This window comes from Microtus pennsylvanicus, chromosome X (genome assembly GCF_037038515.1).
Source record: "Microtus pennsylvanicus isolate mMicPen1 chromosome X, mMicPen1.hap1, whole genome shotgun sequence".
Lineage (NCBI taxonomy): Eukaryota > Metazoa > Chordata > Mammalia > Rodentia > Cricetidae > Microtus > Microtus pennsylvanicus.
Window position 1 is genome coordinate 36,588,264 of NC_134601.1, and position 12,004 is coordinate 36,600,267.

The following is a 12,004-nucleotide window of genomic DNA, read 5'->3' on the forward strand; positions in this document are numbered from 1 at the left end:
GGACTGAAATCTTAAGGTCCAAATCAGGAGCAGAAGGAGAGAGAGCACGAGCAAGGAACTCAGGACTGCGAGGGGTACACCCACACACTGAGACAATGGGGATGTTCTACTGGGAACTCACCAAGACCAGCTTGCCTGGGTCTGGAAAAGCCTGGGATAAAACCGGACTCTCTGAACATAGCGGACAATGAGGACTACTGAGAACTCAAGAACAATGGCAATGGGTTTCTGATCCTACTGCACGCACTGGCTTTGTGGGAGCCTAGGCAGGTTGGATGCTCAACTTACTAGACCTGGATGGAGGTGGGGGTTCCTTGGACTTCCCACAGGACAGGGAACCCTGATTGCTTTTCGGGCTGGCGGGGGGGACTTAATTGGGGGAGGGGGAGGGAAATGGGAGGCGGTGGAGGGAAAGAGACAGAAATCTTTAATAAATAAATAAATTAAAAAATTTAAAAAAATATACTAAAAAAAAGAAATGGGAGGCAGTGGCGGGGAGGAGGAAGAAATCTTAAATAAATAAATAAATAAATAAATAAATAAATAAATAAATAAATAAATAAATAAATATAAGGTTGCTAGTATAGGTGTCAGGTGTGCAATGAAGAATGAAAATCTTTTTCCTCACCACCGTCCAAGCACCTATTCTTGCAAAAGACTTTACAATTCATTTTGTATCTTTGCACTTTCTCTTTATTACAGAAAGTTTCTGTCTTTAAGGCCTACTTTGAACTTCCTGCAGTAATAATGTTGGAAATTACATTGTTCAAAGCATAGTGGGAAGTACTAAATCCTGATATTCCTTCTTTATTTCAAATGTTGTTTAATCCACTTACTAGTGTGAAGGTTTAGTGTATTTTGTTTTTATTCCATGCAGCTTAAAATGTTGAGATTTATTAGTGCTGAAAACCAAGTTGAACAAGTTAAAAAACTTCAAGCTATTTGCAGTAACACTGAAGAGAGCTCTGTTTGGATGTTGGAACATTTTCCCTGAAAAGAACATGTAGTTGCACCACTATGTTAATGGAGGTGGCATTAGGGAGAGGAGGAGGCTCACACACTAGTGTTGGAGCAGGTGATTGTACAATTGATAAGGAAATGTGCCAGGAGATACTCAGTCTTTAGGGACATGATTATCAGAATCATTCCAAGGTAGGAAAATGCTTAGTTCTGTTACCTTAAGCAATGTTTTTTTTTCTTCTGGAAAAACTTTATTTCTGTGCCTAGTATTCTCTGCTTTTATTAATGTCTTATATTTATGAAGGGTTATCATTTACACATTTTGTATTTAACTACCTGCTTCTATGATTTTAAGTCGGTGCTCCAACTCCTCATGATAAAGAGACCAATGTTGCAAATGACTGTTAAAGGCCATTTCTAACTGTTTGCTAGAATGCAGTGGCCCATTGAAGTTGACCTTGTTTTTTAAACAGATGAAGGAGATGTTTTGAATTCTTTTGTAAATGGAAATCATTTGTAATCTGCCTTAGTTGATTTTTTAAAAAATGTTTTTCCTGTCTGGCTTCCCTGTCACACTCTTACCAAAAGTATGCAGGACATGGGAGCCATGCTTGTGGAGCATTTAGGGTCTTAAGATGGTTCTGAATGTTGCTCTCCAAAGTATTCTCTCTGAACGTTTGTAAAAGGCAGAGAGCGCACATGTGAGGGTGTCTGCTTTCCCCCTTCAGTACAGTTCCCTATGTTTATGATCAATAAAAGTGTTGTAATTGAGTTACCTAGTAAATGGTTTTCAGAAAACTGTTTTTAAATGTACATTGCTGTATCATGCTTCACTTGGCAAGGTCTGAGGAAAGAGTATTTCCCAGTCACAGTTTAAGCAAATAAAAAGAGCTGTGACCTCAAAGAAAAACAGAAAATTTACCTTGACACTTAGATCCATTGTCAAAGGTAATATCATTTGTGTCAGTGACTGAGGCTAAATAAGCTGTTTCCAGAAATGCCTGTATAGCAGTGTTGAGAAAAACCAGGATTTATATTAAGAATTCCAGGAGGCCAAGCTATTTCTGGCTCGTGGATACATCATGGAAAAACATTGTCCCTCTTTTCAGACCAAGCTTTCTAGTTATTCAGGAAGATTAATAAGACATGGGACCTTTGTTGTATGACTTCAATCCTTTTTCCACTTCCCACTTTAAGACTCTGTACTGTGTTTCTCTCAATGTTCTCTCAGCATATTCGAAGGAACAAGTAGGCTGAGAATTCCTGGGGCAAAGCCATTAGAGCTGCTGCTTCTTCCTACACTGAAATTTATCTTTCCAGGAAGGCGTCCTCATAATTGGTCCCCTGAGAATTCTTTTTTTAAATTATTAATTTATTTATTAAAAATTTCCACATCCTCCCATTTCCCTTCCACTCCCCTTATGTCCCCTCCCTCTCCCTCACGAAACACTTAAATGGTGTTGACGAAAAGCTGAACGCATGCTTTTTAGTTTTCAGCCGCAGCAGGAAAAAAGCTGCGCCATTTAAAAATGCCAGGTTTCTGGGCCATCCTGCCAGGGCAAACTCTGACTGTTTGAGGCAGGAGGGCCGGCTACTGAGAGAGGACTTGAGTGTTGTCCGTTGTAGCTTGCTGGCTGGCAGGGACCTTGAAATGCCATAGAAGTGTAGCTATAAACATGGCTGCAGCCTGTATATCCGCCGTGAGGCTGGAAAGCTAAGGAATGGACTGGATCTAGCTGGCAAAGCCACGGCTTTAGTCCTACTGATATTGCCTGGTAAATTAAAGACTCATGTGGTCAGAAAAAGAGAGATATACAGTAAAGAGGGATTCAATGACAGAGAAAATTTCTGAATGGTTTAAAGTGTGTTAAAAATATATGCAATCCGAAAGTTGAAGTTCTTAAAGCAAAAAAAACAAAAAAAGGAAGCGAGTTGTTGTGTGTCTTAGTACACTCCTTTAATCCCAACACTTGGGAGGCAGAGGGAGATAGACCTCTGTGACTTCAAGGTGTGGTAGCACACGCCTTTAATCCCAGTGCCTAAAAGGCAGAGACAAACAGATCTCTGTGAGTTCAAGGTGTAGTAGCAAACACCTTTAATCCCAATGCCTGGGAGGCAGAGACAAGCAGATCTCTGAGAGTTCAAAGACAGCCTGGCCTACAGACTTATTCCAGGTCAAAGATATATGCTCAAAAAGCAAAAAGTTAACCTAGGAATGTCACAGCTTAGATTCTTAAGCGCCTAGTGATTTAAAGGTGCAAATCAAAAAGTGTTCCTGGATAGTAAAAAATTGCAGATTCACAATAGGACAGATTTAGACTACTAAATGAATCACACTGTTGGATGAATGTACATTGGCTTGGGAGAGAGAAGAAAAAGAATATAGAGAATAAATTTAATGGTTTAAAAAGAAAAAAGTAAAAGTAAAGTCTTTAAAGAGACAGAGTACAGATAGTTATAGATATAAATAAAAATAAGCCACGTAAAAATGGAAAATTCACAGAGTCTGGATTCTTTGTATTATTGTGTTTTCTTTAAAATTTTTGACTGTGAAGGAGCTAAGTACAGAGAGACATTTCATTATATGGGCTGCCAAGTTCAACCAGAACGGATATCATGAGGGTATGATTTCAGAATTTGGATCTAAGGATATGATGCAAACCCCCTTCCCCAACGTAGCACATCTCCTGGCTTCCATTGAGAGGTCAGCACATCTTTGAAATAAATCGGTTGATTTAGTTCAGCCTACTTTTCCATTATCCAATGTCTCTCTGCTGCTGTCGTTCCTTGGTAGACGTTTGGGGGTCACTAATATACACTATCATATCATCTGCAAATAATGAAAGTTTGACATTTTACTTTTAGATTCGAATCCCCTTGATCTCCTGATCGTGTCTTATTGCTATTACTAGAACTTCAAGAACTATGTTGAAGAGATATGGTGAGAGTGGACAGCATTGTCTTGTTCCTGAATTTAGTGAAATGACTTTGAGTTTATCTCCATTTAATTTGAAATTAGCTGTTGGCTTGCTGTATATTGCTTTTATTATATTTAGTTATGATCCTTGTATCCCTAACCTCTGCAAAACCTTTATCATAAAGGGGTGTAGAATTTTGTCAAATGCTTTTTCTGCATCCAATGAAATGATCACATGTGTTTTTTTTCTTTCAGTTTATTTATATAATGGATTACATTGATAGATTTTCGTATGTTGAACCAGCCCTGCATCTCTGGAATGAAGCCTTCTTGATCGTAATGGATAACTTTTTTTCATGTGTTCTTAGATTCTGTTTGCCAGAATTTTATTGAGAATTTTTGCATCGATGTTCATGAGTGAGATTGGCCTGTAATTTTCTTTCTTGGTTGGGTCTTTGTATGGTTTTGGAATCAGGGTGACTGTAGCTTCATAAAAAAGTGTTTGGCAATGACTCTTCTGTTTCTGTTATGTAAAATACATTAAGGAGTATAGGTATCAGCTCTTCTTGGAAGTTCTGATAAAATTCTGCATTAAGTCATTAATCAGTTCCTGGGCTTTTTTGCTTGGGAGGGTCTAGACCATTGTATCTAGTACCATCTCTGGGCTGGTGGTCCTCATTTCTATAAGAAAGCAGGCTGAGCAAGCCATGATGAGCAAGCTAGTAAGCAGCACCCCTCAATGGCCTATGCATCAACTCCTGCCTCCAGGTTCCTACTCTGCTTGAGTTCCTGCCCTAGCTTCATCCAGTGCTGTGGAAGTGCACCAAATAAACATATTCCTCCCAGAGATAATTTTGTCATAATATTTCACTGAAGCAATAGAAATCCTGACTAAGACAGTTGCCCCAATTTGCCCTCCGCACTTCTGAACAAAGCTTTACAAATACAAGCCTTGGACTGTTCTCGTGTTTTTTAGACAAGGTCTCACTGTACAGCACAAACTGGCCTTCAGTTTTCTAGTCTACCTTTGCTGCCCTCTAGTGCCAGGATTTATTATTGTGAGCCTCCAATCCAGGCAAGGTTACATGGTTCTTTGTTTTTGTTTTTGTTTTCTGTCTGAAATTCATTGTGTGCTGTTCCTAGACAACAAATAAGGATCCAGTGAGGACTTGTGACAGGTCACACGGAGACACTTGAGAAAACCTCTGACTGTAAGAAAATGATTGCATACCAATTTAATTTAATCTAGCAATTCAATACTGTGAACCCAAGAAATTTTTTTTTTGCTTTTTTCCTAATGCCATTTGTGTACAGTTCTGTCTGTACAGGGGGGTGAGCATATTTATGTGTACACAGTAGCACTTATACACATAGGCAATCTTGTACATGTTTGTGCATGTAAAACCTAGTGGGCAACATTTAGTTTAGTTACATAGGACCTAACAACATGTTTCTTTGAAACAAATCTCTTTTGGGGACTGAGTTTAACCCATTAGGTCAGGTTGTCTTGCCAGTGAGTCCCAGGGATTCCCCTATCTTTTTTCCATCCTTGACACTAGGGTTATAAGTATACACCCTTATGGCTCAAAGATTTTTAAAACGAACTATTTATTTAATTTGTTCAGGGATTATGTGACCTGCCACAGTGAACATGGGAGATCAAAGAACAACTTGTTTGTTTGTACTCTCCATTCATGATGTTGGTTCCAGGGATCCACTATAAGTCATCAAGTATGGTACCAAGTGCCTTTAACCACTGAGCAATCTCACTGGCCCTCACATAGGGCCATTAAAGGTTTTCTGGGGATCCAGTTCAGGCCTTAAAGCTTGCCCAGTAAGCACTTTATCTACAGACATATCTCTCCAGCAGTCCTAATAGAGTGTCTAAAAACAGAAACATTTTCCCTTTACTTTTCACATGTTATGAGAGTTATAACATTGTATGTTATAATGTTGTTTGCCAAACAGAGACTCAATGAACCATTTTTAAAGAGGAAAATGAGAAATTAAATAAGTCCAGAACCTTGGTACCAGGGTGGGAATTATTATTCTTATAAATGTGACATTGCAGTCCGTAGGCCTTAGGAATGAGGTCACTGGAGGAATGTAGAAGAGTTCCCAGTTGTTGGCTAGAGAAGTGCTCGAACACTGTACGTAAAGCTTAATGGATGGGACATGGGAACACCAAAATACCAATAGAAACATAGATAGTGAAGTCTGTGCTCATGGGGTTCCAAGGGGGAACAAGGACTCTTCTGGGAACTAGGTTAGATGCCATTTGTCTTATATCCTCTCAGAAAATCTGGCTGCATTCTGTCTATACCCTGAGGAGCTGCAGGGACCTGAAATCAGAAGTGATGGGCTAAGTCTGGCATAGGAAATCTGAACACATCATACTAATTCCCCTGATTAACTAATTTTTAAATCGAATTTGTGTGTTGATGGGCGAGGCCGATCAGAAGTTGTAATTAACCAAACCAACTTAAAATGGTATTCAGCTTTAATAAACAGAAGAAAGGAAACTTACAAAACCAGGGTTCCAGCGATTCAGTAGAGCAGGAACACAAAGAGAGTGAGCTAGAACACATGGATGCTTTTATTGGCTATCTGTGGCCCCAGGGGACACACTAAGCAGCATGTGATTGGCTGCTTAGTCCCCCATCATCTCCCCCTTTCTCTAAACAAGATTGAACTAAACCCAATACAACTATATACAGTAGGAACAGATACCAAATATAAAATTACAAACAACAAAAAATATTAAGCAAGAAACATATAACAAAAGTTTTGCTAAGCATTCTATTTCAAGGAGTCTATAATATAGAGGGTAACTACAATTATCTTGCCTCTTACTGGCTAATTCTCACATCTTGATTAACCCATTTCTATTACTGCGTATAGCACCACGAGGTGGTGGCTTACCAGGAAGGATCTTAACCTGCGCCCATCTTGAAGAGGAGAGCTATAGCGTCTGTCTCACTGCCTTATTCCTCCCAGCATCTGTTCTGTCTTCCCCGCCTACCTGTGTTCTGACCTATCAGGCCAAGCAGTTTTCTTTATTAATTAACCAATGAAAGCAACAGATAGATAGAAGACCCACCTACATCAGTGTGTGATTTCTTTCTGGGTCTCCCAACATTGGAGTCTGCTAGGAGCAAAGAGTGGTGTGTTTAAATAGACTTCTCTTGCCTTGTCTACCATTTATGAAACTGCTGATCCTGGACTAGCCAAGGGTCAGGCCTTCAACATGTCCATCTTCTTTGGGGGCATCTCTTCTTTGTATAGCAACAGCATCTACTACACACACACACTCTGCTTTCCAAGCCTTAGGGCTATGCAGGTGCTCCCATGTTCCACCTTCTCCAGAGTTTATGTTTCAGGCTCTGCCTACTTACCAAGTTGATGAGAGGCCCCTGAACACTTTGAAGAGTGGGGAAGGGGAGCAAAGAGAGGACTAAAATCTGAGCAAGAGGCTCAGGCTCTGTGTTTTCTTAAGTCACCCCTCACCGATTGCTCGGAGGGAGGAAGTGGGCTGTGGAAATCAAGCGTTCCAATGGGTCTGAGTTTCTGTTTTCCATCCAGCCGGTTGTGAAATGCATGGCAGAAAGGCACCTCTAGAAGTCAAACTTCCTGCCGACCTCGGGTGACAGTAACAGTTCCTTACACTTACATGGAGGGCTGGGCTAGAAACCACCATTCCCTTAGCACCCTAATCAGATGCCAACCTGAAAGGAACAGCATGTCCATATCTGCTTTCCCGTTCTCTGTAATAGTGCCTACAGCTATCTCCCACTCGTGGGCTGTAGCAGGGTGTCTTCAGGCTCTCTTGTTCTCATGACACCAGAGTAACGAAGTTCAACCTCTTGGTTCCTTCTCATGATGGCCCCTAGCCACTGTGATTAGGGAAGGGCACAATAACATCCTGTGCGATGCCAACCTATCATGAAGCAGTCACTATCTCACTAAATTCCCCAGCGTGATGCCAGCCTTACAAGAAGAGTGGGTTTGTCCTACTAGTAGGACTACCAGTCACTCTTCCCCAGGCCCACCTGGTACGCTTTGGCTGAACCATCTGCTTTCTGAATAGGACTTCTTGAGTCCTGTGGAGTAGCTGAGAAAGGGGACCCGAAATACATTCAATAGGTAATGTGGGGTGACTTTAAGAAAAGTTATCTTGAGTGGATTTCTGTCACTGCTAGGTAACAATGGGGAAGATAATGGTTGCTGGAGGTATGTCTCAGAATGTGCACGCGCTGGGCTAGAATCGGGTCTCTTCCCGGCATTCTGAGGCGGGCTAGAGAGCAGGAGGCAGACACTCGGCAGAGCTTAGGCGGCCTCGTGGGCAGCGGAGGCGGCAGAGCCCAGCCATTCCTCTCCTAGCCAGACCACCGATGCCTAGAGAAGAAAACTGAAGGTCCAGTTGATTGGATTTCAGTAGTATGTCATAACAGACAGATAATCGTCCACTTGTTCATCAAGATGGAAAACTCAGATTCTAGCGATCAAGGAAATGACCAATCTGCAGCACAGCGCAGAAGGCAAATGGATCGCTTGGATCGAAAAGAAGCTTTCTATCGATTTGTAAATGATCTGAGCGGAGAAGCCTATCGACTTCTGAGAAACAATAATTTTCTAGGCACCCCAGGTCAAAGTACTGGGGAGGAGCTGTTCAGAAGACTACAGCAAGTTAAAGAGGGGCCGCCTCTGCCGCCGCCGCAGAGCTCAGAAGAAAATGGAGACTCTTCAGATGACGAGTCCAATGGTGACTCCATAATAGATTGGCTTAGCTCTGTCAGACAGACTGGCAATACAACAAGAAGTGGTCACAGAGGAAAGCAGTCCTGGAGGGCAGTGAGCCACACTAATCCAAACAGTGGTGATTTCAGATTCAGTTTAGAGACAAATGTTAACCATAATAATGGAAGCCAAACCTCAGAGAATGAAAATGAACCATCTGCTACACGTCTTAGTGCAGAAAACATGGATCGCAGCCTCTAAAGGCACATGGAAAATTCAGCATCTGAGACATCATCTGCCAGAACACCTAGGTCACAACACAGTTCTGCTGAAGCATTAACAGATGTGCCATCCACCACCACATCCAACAGATGTGCGCTACCTTGCTCCCATGAGTACCATGTCCACTGCATGGACCGCTGGTTATCGGAGAATAACACCTGTCCCATTTGTTGCAGGGTCGTCTTTTCTTCCTGGAACAGACATAGGGTTGTTTAATGAGAACAGAACTCTCGAAGCTTTGTTGCTGGAATAGTGACCGGCAAATGGAAATCGCTTCCTTTATCTCCATGTTTTTGCGTGGAGCTTTAATATAAAGTCACAACCTGCATCGAGTCATTGCTTTCTGAGGGAATCGTGTCTTTTCTCTAGTTTCTCTTTCAGGATAGGAAGAATCTTTCAGACGCGACGTGCAGTGCGTGCTTTTGAATAGCACTCCTATCTCTTGGGTTCTGTAGGATGAATACAAGTATTTTTAGTGGGAGTTGCTTTTTTATTTGACCAAGTCCATGACTATTATATATTACTAGTGTTGCAGACATTAAAGATAAGGTTGTTCATATAGGTGTCAGGTGTCCAAAGTATTCTCTCTCAACCTTTGTAACAAGCAGAGAGCGCACATGTGAGGGTGTCTGCTTTTCCCCTTCAGTACAGTTCACTATGTTTATGATCAATAACAGTGTTGTAATTGAGTTACCTAGTAAATGGTTCTTTTCAGAAAACTGTTTTTAAATGTACATTTCTGTATCATGCTTCACTTGGCAAGGTCTGAGGAAAGAGTATTTCTAAGTTTCCCACTTTAAGACTCTGTACTATGTTTCTCTCTATGTTCTCTCTGCATATTCGAAGGAACAAGTAGGCTGAGAGAATTCCTGAGGTAAAACCATTACAGCTGCTGCCTCCTTTCCACCCTGACGTTTCTCTCTACAGGAAGGCTTCCTCATGAATGGTCCACTGCAAATTCTTGAAGCTAGCTTGCTTTTACACCTTGTGTTAACATAAACTATGCGTGTACCAGAATATTCATTTCTTCAAACTTTATATCTTCATGTCTGTTCCTTATATCACCTATGTCTGCTTCGGTAATGTGGACATTTATATATTAATCTGTTTAATCCAAAATTCATACCTCCAAAAAACAGAATGAAGAAGAGTCTCCCATCTCAGTCCTGATCAGGCCTGATCTTGCTTATTTTTTGGAATCAGGCATGTTCAGAGTGATATGGCCATGGATTAAGTGAGAAGATTTCTAAATAGTGATACACTTGTCATTCCAAGATAACTATACACTATGATTCTCATTTTCATCTGTTCAAAAGGCCTGTTATGTTTCTTTTGCCTACGGCTGCAAGCTCATTGATGCTATCTCCGATCCATAATGCTGTAGTATTCGAGATGTTCAAACAAGTCCATTTTAGCTGCTGTTGCTATGTATTTTGGTTCACAGCCTCTAATGTTGAATCAGAAGCTGGCCTAAATTTGCAGTGGTTTTCCAAACTCAGTCTCTCACAAGCTGGAATTAAAGGTGTGGGCCTTCCCTCAACCTCCCTGTTCTGGTTCATAAGGCTTAGCTCTGATTTCCAACTTTAATTTCCTGTTTGATTCACCACTGTCCTCTTTATACTCTCTCTGTGCTCTTTGTATTACACACTTGGTGGCCTTTATCATTGTGGCCTTGAAATCAAAGGACAAAAGAGCAAAACCAGTGGGGTACTTTCCACTTCTTATCAAATTTTCAATGGAGCTGTCTACAGAACGACACAGTGGAGAATAATACCTCAAAATGTGGCCTGTCCCTTGTATTTCCCTGTTGCGTATTACTCTGATAGCTGTGATTGTTTGTGTCAGAATCGGTGCCTTTTTTGTATGCTACGTGGGGTAGGAGTGGAAAACCAAAGCTCCCTATCTCCACCAAGACTCTGGTTTCTATATCTTTTAGGGATAAGAATCTCAAGGAGCAGGCTGAAGAGATGGCTTGTTGGTTAAGAGCACTGGCTGCTTTCCTCAAGGTCCTGAGTTTAACTCCCAGAAACCGCATGGTGGCTCACAACCATCTGTAATGAGATCTGTGCTCTCTTCTGGCCTGTAGGCATGCAGGCAGGCAGAATACTATATGCACAGTAAATAAATCTTTAAAAAAAATTTAAAAAACTTCAAGAAGCATTTGCTTCTGCTTTAAGTGACAATCCCATCGTTCCCTCCTTTCTAGAGTTCTCCACTCCCAGAGGGTAAATGGCCATTCTGCAGCACAGAACTAGTGGTTGAGCATGTGTTGAATCACTGCAGTGCTCCAACAGGGTGGCTGAGCTGCATGTATAACTCCTATCCTATTCTAGGGCCTCTTTTCCAGTGGTGCACTGAAGTAAACTCACCACAACTCATGGAAGCCACTTGAGATCATGTCAGAAAATGCATTAGCGTAATGTCACATAGGTGGTTTGAAACGGGCCACAGTGGACATGCTTTTACAACAGAGGTACTTCAATTGAGTTGCTAGACAATTACTAGGGCATCAAAGCCTTCCTTTGGCAAAGAGAAGGGAGGTGGGGATAGAGATCTTCTATCTTCCCCATCATGACAATTATCAATGGGGATCCTCTATTCTATTTTAATCCAACTTTGGTGTGTGGTTGGAGTGGAGGTGAAAGGTAAGATCAGTTCAGTTAAAATCCAATGTAGTAATAAGGGCGGCGGGTCTGCGTCCCCAGCACCCCGGCTGCCTGCTCGGCTAGCTTTTGCCCCGAAATAATTACACACAAACTGTATTCATTTAATCACTGTAGTAATATGGAGCGGCGGCGGGGTTGTGTCCCCAAAACCCAAGCCGCCTGGCTCGGCTAGCTTTTGCCCCGAAATAATTACACAGACACTGTATTCTTTTAAACACTGCTTTGGCTCATTTCTACCTAGCATCTTCTAGGCTAACTCTCCCACCTGGACTAGCCCATTTCTTATCATCTGTGTAGCACCGGTCTTACCGGGAAGATTCTAGCCTAAGTCCATCCTGGGTCGGAGCTTCAGAGCTTCATCGCGTGTGTCTGCCCAGGAGCCGGGAGCATGGCGGACGTCTGCTCCTGAGAGGAGAGCTGTGGAGTCTGACCTCACTTCCTC